Here is a 23398-nt window from a genome sequence, read left to right as displayed (position 1 = left end):
CTTCCTGCATCTGTGTAGAAAAATCCCAAAGCAGCATTCAAATGAAAAGGGACAGCAAGCAACAAAAAAATTACACAGCCACAGTAGAATGTAGAAACCTTTTCAAGTCCTCGTGATTTTTATTGTCATATCTGAAATAGGGATTAGGGCTGAACAGTTTGCACAAATAATCTAATTGCAATTTTTTCCTGCAATATTTCAATTGCGATTTGGAATGCGATTGTTTAGGTTCCTCATTTTTTTTTTGTTGTTCAACAAACATCACCAAGAAATCATTCTATATTATAACAAGTACAACATTAGATAAGTTAAACTAGGGCTAAATTTAGAAAAAAAAAATCTAAATGCCATTTTGGCTCACATAGCAAATTTGATATCAGTTGCTTTATTGAAGGGGATGATCATTTCTCATATTCTTCTTATTTTGATGAAGAAAAATAAATGCATGAGCAAGAAAAGTAAGATTTATGTAAAAAAAATAAAATAAAAAAGATGCATGAAAGTTTGAATAATGTGTAAAGAAGTGATACTCAACGTGTGGCTCTAGAGCCACATGTTGCTCTTTCATGTCTTAATTTTAAGTATTATTCCCCCAGAAAACCTTAAAAAAGTAAACTTTTTTGCACTTTTTCACCATTTTTTTTCCACTTTTATCCCATTTAAGCTACCTTTTGCCATTGAATACCACTTTTTTTCTACCTTTTTGCCCATTTTTGCCATTTATTGCCCCTTTTATCCCATTCTTGCCTGTTAGGGCTATCTTTAGCCATTGAATACCACTTTTTCCCTACATTTTGCCCATTAAGACACTTTTTTTTTGCCACTTTTATTGGCCCTTTTCACCCTTTTTTCTTTGCATATTCACTCATTTAAGCTTCTTATTGTCATTAAATACCACTTTTTAGCAAATCTTGACTGCCTTTGCCCATTTTAGTCACTTTTCACTCATTTTTTTCCACTGTTTTGCCACTTTTGTACCATTTTATGCCAACCGTAACTCATTTATTCTCACTTCTCACCCATTTTTGCCACTTTCTGACCCTTTTCCCACTTTTCCTTCCCATTTTCGCCCCTTTTCACCCATTTTCATTGCTTTTGACCATTTTTGCAACCTTTAACTTATTGTTATTGCTACTTAAAGCTGTTTTTGCTACTTTTTACCACTTAGATTGTTGCTCTTTTAAAGGTATTTTTCAACAGTTTGGCTCTTTGGCTGAGCAGGGTTGAGTAACACTGATATAAAGCATAAAAAAAGAAAAAAGATTGTATTGAACTGGTATTTTGACACTTTTCAGGTTAAAGAAATATTGCACTGTCTTCGATTTGAATATTGCAGCATGCCACATTGCAATTTAGGCTAATCTAATTTGCGATTAGCTAATTGCCCAGCCCTAATAGGGATGGAGATTGGTAGTTTTATTGATAATGATAACCTTAACAGTACTCCCTGACAATCCTTGTCCTTATCAATATTACTATTGATCCTTTTCTATTGTTTGTTGGAAAGACAGAAAGGCTGCTGGTGGAGAGATTAGAGTGGATGCAGCTGCATCAGTTTGATCAAAACTAGACATCATTTCTGTATGATAGGACGAGCAAAGAACTGCAATGGAAGATTTTTTTTTTTTTTTTTTTTTTTTTCTTTTTTACTGGAAATGGTGTTTTTGCTCTTCTCCTCGCCAGCTTCAGAAAGGTGTAGTTTATCAGCTGGCTTCACTGATGGTAAATAATGACAACAGCTGTCTGTCAAGCTCCTCTGGTGGAGTTTACTCCCCAGGGTGGAGCAGTCCTACTATGTTTTGTCTCTCTGATTGGCCTGTAATGAAATTAAAAGAGTTCACCCAGTCATCCTACAAGATTTTTTGTTTTAAATCCCAAACACCATCTGGGCATTTGCCATTTATGAGTGTGCAGTATATCCATAGTAATGGAAATGCTAAACAGTCTGGTGTTTCAGGTTACCATTTGTCATTCTTTAGCTTTGTTCATTGCTGTCTGACATCATCCGACTTTTTTTTTTTTTTTTTTTTTTACTTCTTCTTCTTTGTCATATTAATGTCCATTCACATTACCATCATATATGTCTTGAGCATCACCACAAGGATTCATTCATTCAGTAGTTATGTTGGGAGTCAAACTGGTGGGGCCACATATTTATTAAATAGATGATAATTGGCACCAGTGACTCAGTAAATGTGTCTAAGGAGTCATGATGACGATGTATGATGGTTGATGTTTGATGTGTTTGTATCTGCTCCATTTCATGTCTGTAGCTCTGATAGATGTGCTGCTGCCTGTCTTGTCCAGGACACTCTTGTAAATTAGATTCTTGATCTCAATGAGGTTTTCCCTGTTAAATATACTAGAGCCCTGCGTGAGATGATTTTCTTAATCCTGATCCTGCTCGATCTCTTACCAGAACCACCCACTCCCACAGACGTGCCCTCCACTACCTCTTGCATCCGCAACAGGTCTCCTCAGTCCCGCAAGTGCATTTAACCATAAGAAAGGCAATATTAATGTATTCACTTAAGCACCCCTTTGACAAAGTTTCCTCTCTGAATGAAGAAAACATAGCAGCACGTACATTCTGGTCATGCATAACGGTGCCACACGTGCAAAAAAAGCACCTGGGAGCATCAGACTGGTTATCACTTAGAAATAGCAGTCTCAAAGTAATATTTACCAACCTTGTTTACATATCATTTATTTTAAGTCACACTGAGGTGAAATTGTTTCCTGATCTCTGGAAAGTTTATACATCTTAAAAACTACAGCACACTTCGATCAGCTCTCACAGACAGTAGACTAATCTTAACCATTGTTGCTGTGCTGTTACCATCTCCGTCATTAGATGCTTTAGGCAATAAGGCCATTTTGCATGGAAAGGAGTTTCTTCCCCAAACAGTGAGCTCAGCATCTCTGCTTGCTGGGTGCATATGTGTGGGGATTGGGATTAGAGGTGGGAATCTTTAGGCACCTCACGATTCGATTCAATTACGGTGCATACAGGTATGATTCAGTTCTTAATAGTTTATCGATGCATTTTGATACACTTGTTTTTTTTTTTTAAATTTCTGTTGTTCTCACTGTGTCAAACATAATAAAAACATTACATTTGTGTTTAGAAAAAAGGAGGTAAATTAACTTTTTAATTCACACACTATATCTGAAATTTAAAACAAGAAATGTCCTTTTTCCCAAATGAACAACTGGTAATCTAAATTTTGCTGTTATGTGCTGCATGTCAGAGTTCCAACTATGTGTTCCTGCTATTCCATAGTATTGAATATTTTAATTATTGTCCATTATCGATAATTGGACATTTATAAATCCATTCAGAATCTTCCACTTCCCCATCAGGATGCATCTAAGAATAGATTTTTTTCTCCCACTTCTAGTGGGGCTAGGCCAACAGAATAATAAGAGGAGCATTGAAGCTGTGCCTTTTGACTAATTTACAAAATTTTAATGTGTGCTCTTTATTAACTTTAACAAATGATCACATTGCTTGGCTGAACGGAAACGGACACATATTCAAACAAATCAGCTACAGCCAACAAATGACAGCAAATAGCCTAAACCGTGATGTCTTAACACCAATTTGTGACACATCCCCTGTGTTATTATGATTGATAAGAGCACAGAAAGTGCTTTAAAGAGAGCTTTCTTTAATCATGGATCATGGAGCAGGTGTATCATCACATCCAGGAGTGCCAAATACGTTTCCCTGTGGGCATGTTTCAGCAAAGTCCAGCTGTTTTCATGCCCTCAGTTATAAAGTCATGAGTCCGGCGTTCGGTAGTTCCTGTCTTTTTAACGTGTGTTTGAGAGCAAGGGCTGTCCCCTCTTTGGCATTGTGAGGAATGAGCATGTTATAAAGTGGAAGTGACGTAATGGGGGATGGAGATGGTGAGAGGGGAAAACTGAAGCAAAAGATGCAACAACTTAGGGTTTTATGGAAAATCTGTACATATTTATGATTTTGTTATGCCAGCAGTTATGCACTGTCTGATACAACAAAGAAGTCTTCTGAGAGTTATCAAGGACAACTAGATCAATGGTGTGGCGGGCTAATTGAGACAGACAGACATACCGTCAAATATAGCAGTAAGATTCAAACAAAACAAATCATCATATGGATGTTTTGTCCCAACTTTGGTGGACAGCAGGTGCTTTCATGGCCACCATCTACATCCATTACAAAACAATAAGTTTTGCAGCTGTGACAGCTACATCCCAGAGACATTGATCATCTGCAGACCTTTCCCACAAAATAACCCTCAGTAAGCTACATGGAGAATATTATAAAAGTAGGCCAAGATCTCAGCTAATGCATCCAGCTTGCAGGGTGTGTATAGAAACTATTGACACCCTTTGCATTTAGAAATAACCTTCATAAATGAGAGTTTGCTTCATCCGATGATGCTGATGTACCTTTAATGTAGTTTGCTACAAAAGGAAACCATTTCTAAGTTCTGTAATTGTTTTAAACTTGGACAGTTTGTTACATTTGACTGATTGCATTTTGAGTTGAAACCATATGTATGAAATCAATAGAGTCAAGATGACAGCCTATGCTTTCTGACCTTTTAGACTAAAGTAAAGTCCACATATTGCTCCAGATTGCATGAAAGAGTCAGAATCAAGGTGTGGTGACTCTGGTTTCCCTGCATTACATTTAAATGTCGTCATGAGGTGAGAAAATATTTATGGAGCTCTGTGTGGCCTCAGGCAGTGAAAGAAAAGCAACCTTAAATTTGTCTTTCTGTCCGACTGCTTCAGTCTCACAGTTTTTTTCTCAGCTCAGGTGGAGTTAATGATTATCATTACAGATCTGTTTATCTCTGTCAGAGCTGTGAAGATGACGCCTCTCTGTACATTTATTCACACACACATGCAGAAAGTGTCATTGTGTGCATGTCGTATGATCATCATGTGACTGAACGGTGCATTTGAGGTTTGCTCTCACACCAGCCATTTGGCCAACACATGCGATTAGTGTGATGTTAATGATTCCTCTTGTGTGTGTGTGTTAGTACTGATGCTTTGTGTGTGTGAACATATCCCCCCCTTGCATGCCAGCTCTTTGTGTGTCAGATGTGTAGCATGCATGCTCAGGATTTGTGACTGCTCCCTGCGTGTGAGCTGAGCTGAAGAAGCTCGCATGATAACTGTGAAATATTTGGTGTGTATCGTGCGTTTGTGGGAGCTGTGGTTGTATTTCATGATCTCCCACTTTGTACCTGTTTGCAGTCACATTCCCTAGGAAATACACTCTGTTTGCTGAGTTGTTAGAAGTGAACTATTCTGACAAAACAATCAGTGATCCATAGTTTTCATCTGGGATATTTTTATATTGGAGATTGTTGAAAAATATAAAAACTTTGCATCTCTTACCTGCATCCCACTGCATTGTGTGTTGTTTTCAATTTATATAAAGATGATCTTATGGCACTGCTGTTACCATAAAACTTTACTTTATTTCGTTTTGATGACTAGTCTTAATAAGTGCCAAAATTGTCCATTTTGAGAGAGGTTTAAAGAGCTGGTTTATGCAGGGTCAAAATCATCTGGTGCTCTGTCCATATTATATTTCGACCAAAGCGTGGTTCAGACATTTCATTCACCCACAGGGGCCTGTGTTCAAAGGTGGAAATGTATGAAATGTCACCTTTAAAATAGTCAGTAATATAAGCATGGTTAATGATTTCAGTATTAGAGCACAGTAAAGCCCTGTAAGCAGACATGTGGAGAAACAGATGAAGGTTTTGTCAGGTTCATAGAGAACTTGTCATGATTGGTAGATGCAGAAAGAACTGCTCTAAATTCAAGAGAATATGACCAGCGATCATCATCACCCTCCGCTCACATGTCACCCTGAAACATCTACCCTGTCTGTGGCTATATTGCACATTCAGGCTGTTGTTTCCTTTCATATTGTGTTTCTTTTATATCAGCAGAGTACAGATTACTGAGCCTGTGAGTGTTGGCGTGTGCTGCATGTTTCAGTAAACTGTGTGTGATTATGGGTGTTTAATATCTAAGCCTCTGACAGGGTCACTCTGATAACACACGCAGGCAAGCTATCTCCAGCTTGTGCTCTTTTTAAAATGTTACTGTAATACAGTTAAGAAGCTGGAGACCATTTTCAGGGACCTTGAAGTTCATTAGATTTTCTAGATGACTGGTATTTGGAGCCTTTAAAGGCCTTGGTGGCCATGAAACTCTCCCTGTGAAAATAAGCATTTCAGAGAATTAACCTTAAATCACCAAGGTGCATTTGGGTCAGTCCCACTTAATATTAAAGCTGAATTATTTCCATGTGTTGCTAAAGTGAGCAACGCTTACACAGCCACTGCTATTAATCAGTGAAATTATTGCAATCGTTAGTAAAAAAGTTTATTTTGCTGGTTTATAGCCAAGATTAGCTTGCTAAACTGTAAACATCTTGTCCATTGGTAGTTGGCACGATAATGATTTGTTGGTTACCCTAATCCTTTGTAATTTTTTTTATCAGCTCAGGCCTGCAATCCTGATCAAACACTGTCTAAACTGAAACAAAGCCGCCCGTTACTGCTCACCAGTGTAGCCTCACTTAAAGCTACAGTACGTAGAATTTTGGCACTGAAATATCATAATTCAAAAAGTGACCATTCCTATCAGGGCTGGACAATATTAGAAAAAACAATATTTCTCCACAACAAATATTTTGCATATTCAGGTTTCAAATATCACACTGTGCAGCCCTCTGACAGTGACTCCGACACAGAGGGGGATAAGAGGAGATAGAGCAGGCTGACTTAGTGATTTGCTTCTTCATCAACTTTACAAATAAACCCACCACTGTGTTCCTAAAATGCCATCAACTGTCACTAACAACATTCAAAGTTAGGTCTAGCCAACATACCTGGGTGCATGAGTGCAACTGAAGGTGAAATAAATGTTGCACTCATGCACCCAGGTATGTTGGCTAGACCTAACTTTGAATGTTGTTAGTGACAGTTAGGTCTAGCCAACATACCTGGGTGCATGAGTGCAACTTTTATTTCACCTTCAGTTGCACTCATGCACCCAGGTATGTGTGTGCATATACCTGGTTGCATGAGTGCAACTGAAGGTGAAATAAAAGCCTCCAAGGTGTTGCTGCTGAGACTGCAGCACATGCACTGAAGCTGTAAAATAATCACTCAGTACATCTGTGCTGTTAGCAGTCTATCAGTGAGCACCGTGACGAGGTGCAGTTGATAGCCAACTCACCTAGGATCCTCACATAACTTGCTGAAGGGTCATACCAGTGTAGTGACAGCAGCAGCGTCACCACATACATGCAGCAGGAGGAGACTCAGACTCAGCTGCATAGAGCTCACTTCTCTGACTTCTGGTGACTTAAATGCACGTTTGTCACAGAAACGAGAAAATGTATCAGACTTGATGCTGGGCTGCCCACTTGGAGAGCTAAAGCCTCTGTCGTGACGGAACCCTGATGCATCAGCACCTCTGTTCCTTCATTTTCAACATCAATAGCTGGGATTCCATTACATTTGGAAATGTGCAAAATCTAAATAGCGCAATAAAAAACTGGTAATGGAAACACCTGAATTTCGAAAAGAACCTAAAATATCGCTAAAAGTTTTTACGCTTTCATGATGAGGTTTTTCAGGTGTTTCGATATAGAAATATATCGCAAAAGTGTAATGGAAACACTTTTTCTGCATTTACAAGTCACGGGACATGGCGTACGGTGTCACATGACCAGTCATTCCGAGACAACATGGCGCAGTTCATGTGGGCAGAAGATTAGACAGGACTTTTCTTAACATCATACTTACACCCTTATGCGTGGCTTTTACCATACATACAGACTTTACCTCTGAACTATCATCTGTTGCCTTCGTCTTTTGTTCAAAATTATCAAGGCAACCACCGTAGATGTAACCAAAACCGTACCAACACGCAACAGGTTTTGATCGTCAAGCTTCCCTGCAGTGGATTCACGAGAGATGAGATTTTACGAGAATTACAAGGCCTATGCCCAAAACTCCCTTCAATGGAAATGCATTCAAAGCACAATTGTACTTAATCGAAATTTAAGAAATATTGCTTTTATTTTGCGAAAAACTGTAATAGAAACCCAGCTAATTTGTCATCATTTTTGGAAACAAAATTGCAACATTGATACAATAAAAAATATTTTTGAATTTGCCACCATTTCTGTAGTGAATAGGGCTGAATGATTCGGTGAAATAATCTATGCGATTATTTCTTAAGTTCCTTATATCATGTCTTTTTTACCAACAAACACAAGCACTAAATCATTCAATATTATAACTAAAAAAATATTAAAATTTGAAGAAAAAAAAATCTAATTGTGATTTTGACACGTGTTGCAAATTGGATAGGAATTGGATCTGTTGAAGGGAAATATAATTTTTATGTCATTTTTATATTTAAAAAGAAAAAACATACAAAAAAGTAAGATTTTTGTAGACTATTCTGAAAAAAAATGCCTGTGGATGATTGCATGATATGTAATGCATAACATCTTTGCTGCAAAAAAAAAGAAGTTTTAAACTGGTGTTTTGACACAGATTTTAGGTGAAAGAAGTACTGCACCTTCTGTGGTTTAAAACTTTCAGCAGGCCATATTGCAATTTAATCTAATTTTCGATTAATTGCCCAGCCCTAGTAGTGAATTTAAGCAAATTGTCTAATATGTTTATTTTTATATTCATGTCACCAGCCATATCAAACGAAGGGTAAAAGCAGCACTGCAAACTTGAGCCTGTTTAATTATTATCTCAACACAAGCATAAACTCAGAAGACAAAAGTCTGAATTTACTGGGATGAATCAGAACAAAATAAAACCGTTATTTCCCTCTCAGCATGCAGACAGTTTAAATATTAGATAGTGGCGGATTGGTTTCTCATCAATTCGATGAGGTTAAAGTGATCAGCCAACCCTGGATTGATCAGTGACAATTTAGTAGATTAAAAAAAAAAAATCTTTTAAGATTTTTTTTTTATTGGAAAGAATCGTGCAGACACGTGAAAACTTGGAGCGGATAAAGAAAACAGCACATTAGTGATATGCACTATTATTTTTAAAACCTCACTTTTTGATCATTATCTTATTATCATGTAAAGTTAAAATAAAATATACAGCTGTGTTTGACCACACTTATGTATTTCTATGACAAAGAACATTATGATACTGGAAGGAAACTGAATAGTAAATTCATGTCCTTAAATCTGTGACTCCCCCTCCCTCTTGTGTTTCATTGGAGCTGTGGAGAATTACATTTGGTTTGGAGGCTCAGCTGCTCTCTTTCTCTACCCATCCCCCTCCTCTTCATCCCTCCATCAGTCATCTCACCAGCTCTGGACACAGCAAATTATTACCCCAACACACATGCACCCACACCCATCTCCAGTCTGACAGGGATCTACCAAACACACTAGGAAGGGATGAGACTGTAGTTATCATCATTCAGGCCGAGCATAAAGAGAAAGCAGAGACAGTGTCCGCAGTATTCCAGCTCATTTTTCATTTGGTGTTTGGTGGGGCCATTAACTACAGCCTGGTGGTGATTTTTAAAAGATCTTTATCCTGACTAAAACACTCAGAATCCAGGATATAGATAAGTATCTCCTTCCTCTCTCTGATTAAGAGTGAGATAGACTGTAGTTTCCTCTCTTATTTAACCTCAGGTCTCCTATTTACGTGCAAAAACTATCAATGCATAATAGTTTCGATCACCCCATGTTGTTGGGGCTAAACTCACATGTTTATCTCTTCTCTATTTTTTGTGTTGTTGGACACTAATATCAGAGTAATTATTTGTATTATTGAGCTCCATTGAGTGGTAATAAGGACATATTTATAGACCTGAAATGTGGATCTTCAAATTATGAGGTTTTTTTTTTCCTCATTTCAAATCCTCCCTTCTGATCAGCCACAATAATTGCTATTTCAATCATTTGCTTTTTTTAGTTATCTTCAGATGAAAGTACTTTTAACTTTTCAAAAAGAGATTGAACAAACAGAATCAGGGAACTCTTATCAGTCCCCAATAATCCATTAGCATGGCTATTTCTTAGTACCTGTAAAAGTTATTTGATTTTCTGTAGGAGATCTAGTTTCTGACATTTTCAGACAACACGTTTTTATGTTATTTATTCTGTTGCTGTTTACTCTGCTGTTTCTAATGTGCTGTGATGGCACAAAAATATCAAATCAGGCTAAAATCTATGCATACCTCTATCAGTAATCAAATATAACTTACATTTTTTGCCTGCTTCAATGTGCATAATTCCGCAGTCTCAAAGGAATTTAACCCCTTCACTACAAATCACACTACAAAGTTACATTTCTCCACTTTCTCCCTGTTCATTCATCGCTGCAGTGAATGGAAATTTAACACTACAGAGTCTCTCTATAGGAACCAAAGGTGGAGGGATGCTCTCTGAACTCACATCTGAAGTAAATATATTAGAAATGTATGTAGACGTGATTTATTTACCTCGGTATGATGTTGGTTGAAATGTGTTTTGTACTTGGGAGTGATGAGACATCACTACAGCTGCCACTGCTAGCTGTAGCCGGGGCTTTATGGGACACACCGAGGAGTGCATTCCCTCAGATCCACACTGTGCTGGAATCATTGCTTCATCATCTTGGCTGTGCTTCCTCCCCTGCATGAATGTCTTTACTGCCTGTGCTGCACTTTGCTGTCAATGTCTTTTTTAGTGAAGTTCAGCCAAATTCATAGCTTTAACATGACATCACACAGTCATGTTTATTTTTGATTTTTCATTAGTTTTTTATTTCTATTTAGTTTTCACTTTTTGTGTTCAATTTCAGTTCAGTGTTTATTAGTTTTGACTGCTGGTTTGTTAGTTTAGTTTAGGTTTTATTTTGCAAAAATGCTTTGTTTTAGTTTAGTTTTTATTAGTTTTAGTTCTATTTTTTTACAGATAAGCTTAGATGTCAGAGCTGAGTGAGCGTCATACATTCTTTAAAACATATTAAAACAGGCTGCTCCTCACTTATCATTTTATTTATTTAATGATGATGTTTGAATAAAACTCCAGACATAAAATTACCACTGTGTGAGGTCTTAACCAATCAGATCAGGCAATTTTAAACTTCCCAGACTTGGGTGTAGGTGCCAGTCAGTATGGTTGTGTCAAAGACTAAAACTAAGGATATTTTGTCTCCATTTTTATTTTGTTTTAGTTTGTTTTTTAAGTGCACATAACAGTTTTTAGTTAGTTTCCATTTTTTTGGTAAAGCTTAGTTTTTATTTAGTTTCAGTTAACTAAAATGATTTTTGAATTTTTGTTTTAGTTATTTAGTTAGTTTTAGTTAACTATAACAACCTTGCATGGTTGCCATAAAACTTTTCAGTTTCATTTTTACTCTTTTAAATGGAAGAAAGTCAGTGTTTAGTTGGATACATGAACAGATATGGAGACAGTCCTGGGTGATACTTTTACAGAACTCCAAGAAAACTCTAGAGAAGCCAATAATAGATCAGTGCTGATGTTCTGCTGTCTCTACAGGTTACAATAGACCAGTGATCATCAACTGGTGGCCCAAGGGTCACATCAAGCTCCATCAGTCCCGTCTAGCCCCCAGAGCATTACTGAATTCAGAAATATGAGAGGGAATGTCCTTCTCCCCTTCTGCATCAGCACACCCCTGCATTCAGGTCTTCCAACCATCAAAGCTTTGTAGTGGGTCGTCTTCTGTCTCAGCACCTCTGTGGTTCTATTCTTATCTTCTGACACAGACTCTAAATGAGCTCCTTTGAGCACAGATTTGATCTTAGGAAAAAGGAAAAAGTCCCACAGTGCTAGATAAGGTGAATAGGAAGGATGATCAAACACTTTGATTTGTTTTTGGTCCACAAACGTCTTTACTGAGAGCTCAGTATTAGCTGGAGCGTTGTCTTGATGAAGAATGAAACATTTTTTTCCCACTATTTGGGTTTCTTTCTTCTAGGGCTGTGAAATTAATCACAAATGAGATTAAATCGCAATATTGCATGCTACAATTTAGAAATCGCAGACATTGCAATATTGCTTTAACTTGAAACATGTCAAATCACCAGTTTAATACATTCATTTTTTGCAGCAGCAGAGATTTTAAGCACATTTTGCAAACATTCAACTGTCTTTTTTTAATAAAATGGCGGTCCATTTAAAGATGACATACTGCTCACTAATCCCTGCTTGCATCAGTGCTGATGAATCATGCCTCTGCCTGCAAAGCTTTCCCTCCACCACCTCAGCCTCCTCCTTTATAGCATAAAGTTTGCTGCTCCCTCCTATTCAGATTCTGCTACTATGGATTAATTGATTCTGAATAATGTCATTGTTTTAAACGCACATTGTCATAAATGCATCTATTCATATGGTTGTTTCTAGCTATGAATTCCTGCGAAAGTCAAAACATGCTGCTTGACTAAGTGAAGGTTGTAATATAGAATGATTTAGTGCTTGAATTTGTTGAAAAAAAACACAAGGTGAAGTACCTAGAAATAATCACATATCAAATTGCAGTCGCAATACTGGGGAAAATAATCGCAGTTAAATTACTTTTTCAAATCGTTCAGCCCTACTTTCTTCTTCCCTTTTCTGGCATTTTTTCTAGAGCCTGTTTGTTGTAGTGTTGATTCACCGTTGACCCTTTTGGAACCCACTCCTCCAAAATGATACCCTTTATGTCAAAGAAAACAACCAGTATGGTCTTGAATTTAGACTTGCTTTGCCATACTTTCTTCATCCATGCTGACGATGGTGTTTTCCAGTGGATTGACTGCTGTTTTGTCTCAGGATTGTATCAGGAGATCTGAGTCTCATCACATGTAATCACTCCTGAAAAATGTTGTTTTCCTTTGATCTTTTCCAAAATGTCCTAACAAATTTGCGTGTTTTTCCTTTTGATGAGGAGTCAAAAGTTGTGGGACTACTTTGAAACACTTTGGTCACATTCAAATTTTCATGCAAAACTTCCTCAGCTGTTTTTGTTTTAATAGAGACAATTTCTGATTTGATTCTTATACTGAGTCGTCATTCATTTCAAAAGTTTTGTTCAATCTGTTTAATTCTTTCAGAAGTTTTTCATGTCCGTAGGCCTCCAGGAAGTTTATCGTCTTGGACATTCTCTCTGCCTTCCCACAGTCAAACTTTTTTTTCTTCTAATTTGAAGTTGTTATTGGTTGGAATATGCTTTTTTTTTTTTTTTTTTTTTTTTTTTTTTGAAGAAATAGAGAATTAAGGGTTAGGCTGGTGTTGCAGCTCAGGATAGTGTTCAGTGGTAGCTGAGTCATTTTTGCCCTGCAGGCCTCCACAACTGTCACATGACTGAAGGCTGATTGGCTGCTGCAGTTTAACAGAATTCTGTTCCCACAGCTTTGTTGATGTCCTGCTTTACAAATGTTGTAATGTTATATTGGCACAACAAGCCCTACCAGATAAGTACAACTATTAGGGACAGTAAAATTCTCTCTGAGGTTTAATCCTGAATGATCGATGATGCTGTTAAGAACCAAAAAGTGGAACCAGAACATGTCTTATCAAACCCACAAACCTCAGAAATTTAGGTCTGGTTCCAAATTGAAACCAGCTCTTGATACCAAAACGTAGAGTTAAAATTTTTCTGATCCTATTTTTTACAGACTTTATAATTCATCAATAATAAACAGCTGGGCCTTTTAGACTCTTAGTTTTTACTCCTACCCTGCCATGCTGCTGCTCTTGCACTACTTAATGCAGCTAAAACAAACAAGTGGCAATGTTCAACCAAGGGAATTCTGCTCAGCTTTGTGTTTTTAGGACTAATGACTTGAATCTGATTTAAATTGGGGCAGCCACTGAAAGATCAGCAGAGATGGATCTATCAGTTACAAATCTTTGATATCAGGACTTATTGGTTTAATTCTTGGTGTGATTAGTCCAACACTTTTAAAGTTCTGTTCAATTTGAAAACAATCATCTGAAGAGGTTTGGAAAAAAGAGAAGCAACATGCCTCAGAAAGCCAAGGAGAGAATCAGCATGAGACACAAACACAAAGGCAAATAATCTTTTGAAGCCTTTTATTAAGCTGCCAGCCACACAAAGATGTAAAGTTTACGTTCAGTCAATTTGTTTCTGAAATATGTCTCTGGTCTTTGTGAGAAATAATGCTTGGCAAGAACCAGCCTGTGTTCAAATGTTTACCGCTCTGCCAGTGGAACCGAACTGAAATTTCATCTCCATCCTCTTCCATCTGTTTATCCCTCTGTCTGTTATCAGGAGCGGCTCAAAAACTTTCTGGAAAGGTTATTTGTGCTGACTTTGGAGAAGAAATCCAGCATTAGGAGCCGCCATACCTTCATAGTTATAAAGCATCTGCTACACTAAACCATGTCATTTCTTCTCCAGGCTGCATATTTACAAAAAAACAGCTTCTAGGTATTCATGCTTATGCAAAGATATGTAAGGTATCTGAACTATGTGAAGTATTTATTTATTTATTTATTTAGGCAAAAATCTTACTAAGATGTCAAATGAGGAATGAAAATAATTGGAGGATCTCAAACAGCAGATGTATTCAGGGTGAAAAACTTGGACTGAAGACCAGAATTGGGACAAATTGTGGCATAACAGACTGGCATGTAAACCCCTAAGCCAGGGGGTTATCCCAAGATTATCCTAGACTGACTTCAGCATTCCCAGTTTAGACCAAGTCAATGATCTTTGTAGTGGGATGTTCCAGCTTTTATATTTCTCCTTTTACATAGTAAGTGCCACATTTTAAATGATCAAGATTCCTCCATCGAGTCTAACCACTGGTGGCTAGAAGCTTTAACTCTGATCTACAGGTCATGATTTTTTAAGAGTCTAGAGTTATTTCGACTCCAATACCCATATTGGAGATTCCTCCGATGCTGCTGAAAATGTGGGTATCAGTATCTCTATGCACGGCTCTGAAACAGTTCTGTTTAAAACCCTTTTAGACCGGCATGGTCATCTATGACAGGAAGTGATACTTGTTATTAAATGTTAAATAATGTTTAAAACATTAATCACTCACGTTTTTCCCTTTTGAAGGTAGCCGTTGCGCTGTTCCATTGAGCCTGTCCATGCCTTTGTAGCCCTTATGGAAGCATTTCTAGCAAGCCTGGAACTTGGGTGTCTCTTCAGGTACTTGGAAGATTAAACCCACACAGGCAGATTTGATATAGTTTGTCTTTAAAAAAAAAAATCATTTTCGATAACTTGTTGCTGCTAGCTTGAAAGCTGACGGCCATTTTGTTTTTTTCTGAACGCTTTGTGAGGGGCTGTCAACCAATGGCAGGCTGTTCCGTCATCATGTCATGCTGTGCCAAACTGCAAAAACGCAGATCATTATGAAGACAGCCTGAATAGAGCATAATGGAGAAAAAGAGAGATGTAGAACATGTGGTGTGGCCCTCTGTGTCAGTGTTTTTAGCAGTAAAACTCATAATAATTAGCAGGAAAAACAACTTAAAGTTGGCCCAGAAAGTTTACACCAGTATCAGATCGGTATTAGTATGGTATCAGAAATGGGATCTGGAAGGAAAAAAAAGCATTGGAACATTTTTAGATCAATCACTAACTAATCAAGTAATCATAATTAAAGGGTTGATATTTTAATCTCAACAGAATATTCAAAAGGCAATGAATATTTCCTGCTTTTACTGAAATGCTAAGGTTTTAGCTCTAGGTTTTAGCTTTAGGACTTGCATTTTACCAGTCAGCCCTTGATCAATCTTCTTCATTATCCCTTTGCTATTATGGAGCACAAACTCAGGAACCAAAACTGAAACCGTAGTGAAAATGCAGGTAAATTTCCCGAGTTCCTCAAAAGTTAACTGCTGCTTAGTTGCTCCCTACTGAAGGAATAATCCTGAAAGTACAGCAGTGTTTTTAAAACTCTTGAAAATGTCCCATTATTTTTGTGGTGAGCTGCGTGTGTGAATATAATCTTCCAAAACACGGATTTTCCGTGTGAAGTCAGGGTGAGCTGAAGTGTGAACCCAGCGAGACAAATTCAACAAAACTCACTGAAAGTGAGCGAGCTGACAGGATGATGAGGTCTGAATCACTCGACTGGTGAGATGCTGATGCGATCATAGTGCATCTAATGAAGCTGCTTCAAACTCTTCGCTGCTGCAAGTTCTTTTCCACTCGTTTGCCGATGGTGGAAATGCATGCAATCACACACAGCCTTGATGGTAGGCAAGAAAATGGAATATCACCATAGTCCTTTTACAAGATGTCATCCATATGCACCTTGCAGCAGTCTCCTGCTGCAAGGTGCATATGTGAATATGCAACTCAGGGAGGGTTCAGAGACTGTGCATGTATGAAAAAAAAAGCTAATGTAAGGCAGCATGCATAATGATCACCCCTTTCTATCTTTATCTTTTTAATTGTTGAAATTTACTCCCTTAAACTTATAGACCAGGGTTTGAAACATTCAGTCAAAGAGCCAGAGATCCAATGATTTTAGAAACTGTAGTGTAGAGTACTTCACTGCATTTTTGAAATTTATATCTGCATGTTAACTCTCTTATTTATACATTAATTTTTGCAGTTTTAATTTTTTTATTGCAATGAAATTATTTTTTGGCATACTGTTCTCAGTGTGGGTTTTTTTTCCAGTGCATTTTGGTGCAGTGGTTGACTTGCCCGAGGAAATGTCATCATTCTCGGTTTATGTGTTTCAGTTTCAGTGTTGCATGCTGGTTAAAATGTTGTTTTAGTGGCCTTTCCACTCTGACAAGAATATCTGTGCGGTGGACACGGTGAATCTTTTTTCTTTTCCATGGCTCCAGAAGTGTCACTTTTGGATATATTTGTACAAAAGTTCAAAATGTCACATGGTGGTAATTTAAAGGCACAAACGTCCTCACCGGCTGTACAAACCCTGCAAGCCTTTTTGTCTCTGTGTGTGTGCATGTGTGTGTGAGCACTTTCTTTTGTGTTGTATCCTCCCTCACTCTTTCAGCCTCCCTTCCTTATTGCAGCTTCCCTTTGCACCCACATGTCAAGTTGTTTCTCTGAAACTACACAATAGAGCCTGTTCTCACACAGGCATGCTTTGTTCACACCTGTGCTTTTACTGCAGCCTAATAGGTGATGGTGTGATGTGGATTTTTGGGCTTTCAGTGATGACCAGCAAAGTGTTGGAATAAGTTAAATATAAATGACCATCAAGCAGCTTCTAATGTGACATGACACCACTTCAGAATTTAATTTGAAGCTTTTTTATTTTCCCCCAAGATTAGATTGTCCTAACTTGATAAAGGACAGGTTAGTTGATACTTAAAGATTTTTAGTTGATTTCTTCTTACTGTTTGCACAACTTTACCTAACATTGTAACATCCTGTTATGACTCTTATTTGTCTACTGCTGCAGCTGTTAGTCACCGGGTGCTTTAAGTATCTCAGTACAGGTGCCCAACCACAATCTTTTTTGCACTCTTTCTTTTAGATGATTGTTAATGGTCGTTGAAGCCAACAGACATAATTTGAAAAGTAAACACTTTCCTAGGGTGATGCATGATGGGCAGTGGACATGTTATATAAACACAAGACAAGAATCCGGACGACTAAAGTTTCATTCCTGTGTGAAACCCATCATCAGTAATTCACTCAGTTCTTCTGAAAAGTAGACTTCCCTTGGAGATATGTGCCACTGGCATATGTTGCATCAAATACAGTGCAGTACTTACATAACTGCAGTGTTTCCAACACACAACATTACTTGGCTGGGCCCCCTAAGTATATTTGCAGAGCATTTTTTCTTTTTTTTTTAACAATTTAATGCTCACCATGAACTCATGCAAACCAACTGTCTCACATTTAATTTGCTTTCCTGCAGCTTCTTGCTGCTGATACAGTCCTTTACTCCTACACCTGTGGATCATGGTTGTTATGCTACCTCATCAGCAATAAGCCTCCACACACACACACACACACACACACACACACACACAGCTCACTTGCTCTCATGACAGACAGTAAAGTAGGGGTCAACCATATATCAGGCTGAGCGATTACCAAGGCCGATATTTGGTATTTGGCTGATTATTGTATTAAAAGGTGCTCTACTTTGTAGGGCTGGGTATTGCTAAGAACCTCATGATTCAATTCGATTTCGATTCTTTAGGTTGCGATTCAATTCGATATCGATTCGATATTGATTTAAATGCTTTGATGTCGATTCAGTAAGAAGTAGAAATACACAAATGACCTGTTGAAAATTTTTAATAATTATTTTCATTCCCATATGAACATATGTGGTAGGTCATCTCACGTTTTTTACCAATAAAAAACTTAAAAAAAAAAAATTGCACAATACTAACTTATTTGTGCATAAGGAGTACAAAAGTAAAAAACATGCCAGTTCTGTATAAACACTGAAAAAGTAAAGTGCATGTAAACTTTGATAATATTTCTTTCCTCTTGGAACTTGTGATGAACCTCACATAACATGGTTATGGTGGTTGTTGTTTGGTTGAGTGTGGCCTCCGTCCATACAATGCAAATCACACACACAGTGACCCCCACTGGCCAGGAGGTGAATCGGTTCAGAGGATTTGCTGAATCAATATTGAATTGAGGGGGGATATATTGCGGTGCATCGATTAATCGATATTTTTACCCACCCCTCCTATATTGGTTCCACTGCAAAGTGTGTCTCTCCCTCTTGCTTTATTTTCACAGTCAACACAACCTGATTGGCTATATTTCAATTGAGAAGTGTCCAGTCAACACTTAGCTAGGCCTGGGTGCCACAGACACAGTGAGTGTATGGAATCACTTCCTGTTTTCCTGCTGTTACTGTGTTGCTTTGTGCCGTTTCTCATGCAGATAGAGCTAGGGCAAAATTGTTTATTTTTCTTCAGTTTTTTGATCATGCAATTTTACTTTTTCCATATTAAATACATTTTGAACATCATTATAAAAATCGGGGGCTGCAGGGGTTAGCACTTTCACCTCACAGCAAGAAGGTTCCTGATTCGCTTCCTGGTCAGAGCCTTTCTGTGTGCAGTTTGCATGTTCTCCCTGTGCATGCATGGATTCTCTCCATGTACTCCAGCTTCCTCCCACCACCAAAGACATGCTTGTTAGGTTAATTGGTGACTCCCAACAGAATAAACAGCACAGAAAATGGAGTGCCATCACACAGTTTCCATGTGAATCCAGCAAGACATTCAACAGAATTCACTGCAAGTGAGCGAGCTAGTAGGATGATAGTGATCATAGTGCATCTAACGAAGGATAGATGCATCTAATAGATGGATTATAAAATGCATATCGGTTTCAAATATTGGTTATCAGTTACATGAACTACTAATAATCCATGTTAGTACCAGAACTGAAAAACTAACATCAGTAAACCCCTAATAAAAATACACTTTTTTTTTTTTTTTTTTAAAGATGAGGGATGTCTTTTCAATGTGGTTATACATCGTAACTCCATACTGTCAAAAAAGCAGAAATAAAAAACAAAAATTTACAGAATGAGGCAGGGTGGGATGACCATCTCTGCTGCCAAAGTGATTCTATGGGAAATGATGGAGTAAATCACATACATACTTTAGTACTTAAGCCCAAAATCTTTGCCTTAACCAAAAAAGCTTTGGTGCAGAGCATCACAAAACTCTGACTGTTTTTGCAACATTACCTGTTAACAAGTAATGTTATATGTTAAATATTCATCTGATATGAGGAACTTATACCAGAGCTGGATGATTATGAAAAAGAAATGTCACTGCAGTTATTGGGACTCATGTTGCAAACACAGTATGATTTTTCTTTATAAGAAAAACAAATACAAAAATAAGGACATATGATTTTTTGCACACTGCTAGAAAAATCTGATACTTGATTGTTTGCACGATGAATGTAGAATAACATCTCTGCAGGAAAAAAGTGTCTTACGCTAGTATTTTGACTCACATTTAAGGTTAAAGAAATACTGCACATTCTATGACTAGAAAATTGCAATTTAACCTTGGTTTTAATTAATTGGCCGGTTTTAGTTTATACCCAAAATAAGAACTTGTTGGCCACCTGATGACTGTATTTTGACCGTGAAGCCAATCATTGCACACATTCTCATTTGCAAAACGAGCATCAGTCCTGGACTAAGTGTAGCTCACTGTCCAAGCTGCCACTGACGTGCTTTGAATGAGCATCAGTGTTAATTTTGGTGGCTAGTTTTAATTTTAGTCTTAGTTTTAGTCTTTAGATGAAATGCTTTTTAGTTTTAGTCACATTTTAGTCATTTCTATCCTTTTTAATTTTAGTCACATTTTAGTTGACAAAAAATCAAAACATTTTAGTCTAGTTTAGTCCATAAAAAGTCCTCACATTTTAGTCTTTACTTTTAGTCCAAGCATTTATTTTCTTGAGTAAATCTGGTACCAAATCATGGTAGTGTGTTCTACCCCTCTGCCAAACCTGGGGTCCCTGCTCTCTATAGCTGAGAGGCAGAAAAGCTGCAGCAGCATTGTTTTTTGACAGATTTATCCACAGTGGAGAAATATCACAGATTTTGAATGTCCGACAAAAACTAAATTACATTTTAGTCTAGCTTTAGTCATTTTGACACAAACTAAACTTAGTTTTCGTCAGTTTTAGTCATCACAGATCTATTTTTGTTAGTCTTAGTCTAGTTTATGTCATGGAAAAAAAGGCGACAAACATTTTTAGTCATAGTTTTACAACTATAAACACTGGTAAGCATGTTTTAAACATTACCAAATAGCACAGAGGTATAACAAAAGAGTTTATATAAAATATTTATGTTCAATTATTTAAGCTAACCATTGGAATCATTTGCTGGCTCCTGCTTTATAAGGTTTCCTATGTGTTCTGTTTGAGTTAACATTTACAGATCATTGAATCAGTTCCTATTCTTAGTTTTATTTTCAACAGTGATATTTGTTTAATCTTTTAGAGTAACTTTGCGGAGGAAAAACTTTGAATCCTCTGATATCATCCTCATAATAATGACTATTTTCTAGTTTCACTATTTCATTAAGTAATTGGACTTTCTTCAGTTTGTAGACAAAGACATTTTGAAACATCCTTTTTTTTTTGCTGTGGGAAACACTGATTTTTTTCCCACTTTTCTGAAGTTTCGTGCGCTACATTACTAATTGATTAATCATGACAAAATATACAAGCTTCCTCCTAGGATAAACTGAAGCTTTCCAAAGTTTGAAGCCTTAAGCTTGAAATGGTGCTTGAAATCCTTGGAATTTCTCGAATAATTTAGCAAAAGTGTTGAGATTTTGGATAGAGGGCTTGAAATTGTAATAGTCTGTGTCTCCTGGTGAAGAGCTTACTGGGTTAACAGTTTGCTTATAAGATAGAGGAATAAAACAATTCAGCGGACATTTCTAACTGCAAAAATAACACACTTAGCAAAAATAATGCTTGGAAAAATCTCAGTTTCTCTTTGGAAGAATATCAGTGAGTATCAAAGTGACTCAAGGTATCCAACATCATTTTCTTCATGAGTTATCACATTCAAATTTCTTATGAAGAATTCATTTAGATTGAAGTTATTTGTTTGTAGAATTATTTTCTTTTTAAGGTTTTCCTTTCTTTTTTTTAAACTTTTAATGACATGCTATTATGAATTATGAATCTGATTATAATAAGGAGAAGTTATTTTGTGGTAAAAATGCATTACTAACAGCAGTACGGTGTTGAAAAGCTTGAAAATGCACCTTGAAAGTGCTTGAATTTGACCTTTAAAGGTGTACAAACCCTGGTCAGAGTATGTGAGATTGTTAAATATTTCCAGAACCCCCCTCCCTATTGGATATGTGGAAGATGGTCTGGACCACCTGCCCTGAGAAGCAGGCTGATTGAGTGATGGAAAGAAGGAGAGCAAAGAGAATGAGAGATAACGAGAGCTGTTCATTCATCTCTCCTACACCACCCGCTCCACCGATTCTCTCCTGTATTTGTTTTCCTTCGTTTTTTTGAAGCCAGAGGAATGCTGCACATACACAGTGCGGTGTGCGTTTGTGTGTGTATTTTGGGGGTTTTTATGAGCCAGTGTTTGTGCTTGTGTCTCTGTCAGTCTCTTGTGTGTGTTTGCTTTACAGAGCCTATGGGATGGGGGCTTTTAGTGTGTGTGTTTGTGCAAAGGTGTGTGTGTGTGTGTGTGTGTGTGTGTGAAATGGTGGGCAGCCAGTGTCATCATTTTTTCACACACCCCCTCCTCTCACCACATGCATATTTCATGGAAGCGGTCATTTATGTCGCCAGCAGGAGACTTTCTTGGCCAAACCCCTCTGTGCACTGTGTGGGTTTGTGTGTGTGTTTTGGTGTCTCTCCCTGTGTGTTGTGTGTAGTCCAGGCTGAATGTGATTTATTAAAATGATTGTTGAGTAAAATAATGTCTCTAAATGTTAAATTTCACAGAGGACAGCTGCCGCCTATTTGCTGCACCTGGGATAGAGCTGCTCGTGCCGCCTGTGTTCGACTGATGTCTTTTTATATCTGCTGTGTGGTTCATGCTGAAGACATCAGGATTACATTTACGAGTGTGGCTCTGCCTCCTGATGGTTCCTCTCCATCAACAGAGGTGCATTTACTGTGTTTTTAGTGAAAAGGGACTGGGACAGGTCTATGTCCTGACTCATATTTTGTCTGGGTGTTGTATCTATCCGATCTTTGATTGGTGTATGTGTTTGTGTGCGTGCATTGCTCTGCATATGTGGCAGCTGTACACAGGATGCAGTGTTTGGTGTGTAAACAGAAGCCTGTGCTCTGTCACTTTGAGCAGTGCGGAGCGTGGTTTTAGCCCAGATGGCCTGAAATGGTTTTCTCAATGCAGAAACGCAACGACCACATAACCTACTTCTACTTTAAACTCTCTAAACCGGAGTGTTAGAATGGGGCTGTAGATCGGACTCACACTGGCCCCAGCGCGTCATTGGTCAAAATGCTGGGCCAGGTGCTTGTCATCAGAAGCGAGAGCCTGCTCAGGGCTTGCTTCAACAGCCACACTGGGAATAGAGCAGGGGAGAAAAGTGTTGCGTTGCACCACATGTAGGTGAGTCTGGCCACCAGCAGCGTAGGCTTCTTCATAGCAAATAATGGCGGCCATCGTTTGGGCATGGTGGATGATGTCAGGTTTTTTTTTGGCCTTAAGAACTTTAAAGATTTAAACTAGGGCTGGGCAGTTGATCGCAAATGAGATTGAATTGCAATATGGCCTTCTGCAATTTTCAAATCACAGACACTGCAACATTTCCTTGACCTTAAATGTGTCAAAATACCAGTTTGATACAATTTTTTGCAGCAGAGATTTTCTGCTCCACACATAATGCATACATTCAAATGACTGT

The 23398-nt window shown here is 37.8% G+C and overlaps 1 protein-coding gene across 4 annotated transcripts in view; it reads left to right on the top strand.

The window, feature by feature from the left end:
* The window catches only part of LOC121507855 (E3 SUMO-protein ligase PIAS1-like), a 116662-nt gene that overhangs the window by 23810 nt on the left and 69454 nt on the right, over nucleotides 1-23398 (top strand). Inside the window, exon 1 of one of the 4 annotated variants that reach the window (XM_041784237.1) lies at nucleotides 18761-18825. The exons of 1 other annotated variant lie outside the window; for it this stretch is intronic. The gene's annotated coding sequence lies outside the window, so the exon portion shown is untranslated. Of the gene's footprint in view, nucleotides 1-18760; nucleotides 18826-22541; nucleotides 22633-23398 lie in introns of those variants that run through there. 2 more of the 4 variants (XM_041784223.1, XM_041784245.1) reach the window with 2 other exon arrangements.

Source organism: Cheilinus undulatus, linkage group 1 (genome assembly GCF_018320785.1).
Source record: "Cheilinus undulatus linkage group 1, ASM1832078v1, whole genome shotgun sequence".
In the NCBI taxonomy this organism is placed as follows: Eukaryota; Metazoa; Chordata; class Actinopteri; order Labriformes; family Labridae; genus Cheilinus; species Cheilinus undulatus.
This window is presented reverse-complemented; position numbering and strand designations above follow the sequence as displayed.